Source organism: Gossypium arboreum, chromosome 1 (assembly GCF_025698485.1).
Source record: "Gossypium arboreum isolate Shixiya-1 chromosome 1, ASM2569848v2, whole genome shotgun sequence".
In the NCBI taxonomy this organism is placed as follows: Eukaryota; Viridiplantae; Streptophyta; class Magnoliopsida; order Malvales; family Malvaceae; genus Gossypium; species Gossypium arboreum.
This window is the reverse complement of record NC_069070.1, coordinates 74,693,787-74,696,534: the sequence shown is the minus strand read 5'-3', so window position 1 is coordinate 74,696,534 and position 2,748 is coordinate 74,693,787. Positions and strand designations below refer to the sequence as shown.

At 36.2% G+C, this 2,748-nt stretch overlaps 1 non-coding gene across 1 annotated transcript; it reads right to left on the bottom strand.

Moving 5' to 3' along the window:
* Positions 1–882: 882 nt before the first annotated feature.
* On the bottom strand, positions 883–989 carry LOC128281963 (small nucleolar RNA R71). The gene has a single exon (XR_008272262.1). It is a non-coding gene; the product is annotated as a small nucleolar RNA R71 (small nucleolar RNA).
* Between the last annotated feature and the right edge of the window lie 1,759 nt (positions 990–2,748).

Sequence of the window (2,748 nt, the reverse complement as noted above, 5' to 3'; positions counted from 1 at the left end):
GGATATTAATTCCTGATTGATGTGCTTATTTCAGTGGAGTAAAAGTCTCTGTTCGATATTAATCCCTATACTTTTAGTCCTCGTGGATACGATATTCCCTACTCACCAGCTATACTATTATTCGATAGGTGTGCTTGCCTTTTTCATGATTATAGTTAGTTAAGTGAATCATCATCAAGTTTTTGGCACCGTTGCCGGGGACTAAGATATTAGGAACACTAAATTTTTACTAATTTAGCCAAGTTTTTACTTTTATAATATTTGATTTTTGTTTTTAGTTTAATTTAGTTTTCTAATTTTTCTTTTATTTGCTTCTGGCAAGTACCTTTAGTATATGACTAGAAGAAACCCATCAGGACCTCTCATATTTGACAGTGAGATCAAAAGTACAGCTCACAGAAACCATAGAAAAGCAAGGTAGAATTGACAAAGGATAGTGGAAAAGCAGGAGGACATCATTAATATTACTAAGGAGGTCGCTGAAAATCAAAATAATCAACTACCTCCTATAGTTGCCGCAAATCCTGCTCCTCGTACTATGTACGATTATGCCAAGCCCAATTGAGTATTGTGAGACCTGCTATTCCTACGAATAACTTCAAACTGAAGCTGAACACCATTCAGATGATCCAACAATTTGTTCAGTTCGATGGTTTGCAAGATGAAGATCTAAATACTCATTTGGCCAGATTTTTGGAATTCTACGACACTTTCAAGATAAATGGTGTTTCTGACAATGCCATTCGGCTACGGTTGTTTCCATTCTCATTGAAAAATAAGGCCAAACAGTGGTTGAACTCCCTACTACGAGGTTCTATCACTACATGGGAGCAAATGACCTAAAAAATTTTATTAAAGTATTTTCCACCGGCTAAGACAGCCAAGCTAAGGAATGATATCTCTTCCTTCGTGCAAATGGATTTAGAGACTCTATATGATGCATGGGAGAGGTATAAGGATTTATTAAGAAGGTCCCCTTAACATGGGTTACCTCTATGGCTACAGGTTCAAACCTTCTACAATGATTTGAACCCCTCGACTAGGTGCAGTCGTCGGCAATACTCTAAACAATAAAACACCGAAAGTGGCTTATGAGTTTATAGAGGAGATGTCACTGAATAATTATCTGTGGCAAGTTATGAGGACAGAGCCGATGAAAGCAGCTAGTGTTTTTAAAGTAGATGCGGTCACCATGTTGTCGAATAAGGTAGAATAAAAAGATTGATGGTTTATATAGTTCTATGCAAGTACTTCTGATGATGAAGTGCGATACAAATGGAAGAGGGATGAACAATCCAGAATGACTGTCCTACAGCCCTAGCACAGAGAACGAACAAGTCAACTATATGGGTAATAATTCTAGATCTGAGAATAATCCCTGTAGTAACACTTATAATGCAAGTTGGAGGAACCATCCCAATTTTTCTTGGGGTGGTCAAGGAAATCAGAGACCACAACCCACTCCAAGCTTCCAACAACCATACCAGCAAGAGAAAAAGCTGAACCTTGAGGAGATGCTGATGACATTTATTTCGGTGTTAGAAACTCGCTTCCAAATACCAAATCGTACATAAAAATCGACAAGCATCAATTCAAGGACTCAAGAACCAGATAGGAAAGCTTGCTAAGATAATTTCAGAAAGACCACAAGGTAGCTTGCCTACCAACACCGAAACTAACCCAAGAGAGCAACTTCATGCAATTATGGTTCGAGATGCAAAAGGGTTAGTTGAACCAGAACCATAACTAAGGCAAGAAAGGGTGGTAAGTCAAGGTAAGGTTGAGGTGAGCCATAATGACCAAAAACCGGTAAGTAAGGAGTATAAACCTTGAGTTCCGTAACCCATTATGACAAAGAAAGACCACATAAATGAACAATTTGTAACAACCTGATTTTGGGCCTAGCCAGAACAGTGGTTTCAAGACCACAAATCTAAACTTAAAGAAATCATTTAATTATTATTTTGGTGTTGTAGCATGATTATGTCAATGCATGAAAAATTTGGTGAAGTAATTTTAGCGTTTATGAGCTTAATTGCGAAAAAAGACTAAATCGTATAAAGGGAAAAAGTTGTGATTTGCTAGCAAATAGTGTTAAATGGCCATGGATTATAAAGTAGGGGTATTTAAAGTGCAAATAGACCTTAGGATGGTGCTTGGCCAGTCATGAGACAAGGAAATTAAAATAGTCAAATGTTAGGTGAAGTTTGGTGACTTATTTGGCCAAATGTGTTGGCTTAATTGAATACTTGACTCATTTTGTATAAGGCCATGAAAAATGGATGATATTTAAAGTTACTATATGAATGCAAGAAAACCTTTCATGAATGTGAAATTGTTGGTGTGGTTGAATAAATGAAATGTATATAGATCTTAGTTATGGTTGCTTGGTTGAGAAATCATGTTATGTTAGATTTTGGCATGAGGAATGGTGTTAGATTGTGTTTCAGGGTGATGAAGGGCTTGGTATGTAACACCCTAAACCCGACCCGAACGTTATGGCTAAATTTGACGTGCCACATTGAACTGTTTTAGTGAAAACCTTTTTTTCATTGAAAACCCTTCTTTAAAATGATACACCTCAATTGCTTTGTAAAATCACTTTTCAGTTGCCGAAGCTTTGTTTTAAACATTTAATTTAAATGTAACTTGTCATTTAAAAATTTAGTTGTGGAAACGTAGTATTTAAAAAAAAACAGTTATGGTTTAACGTTCTACTTCTAATAAATATAAAGCATAAAAATGATA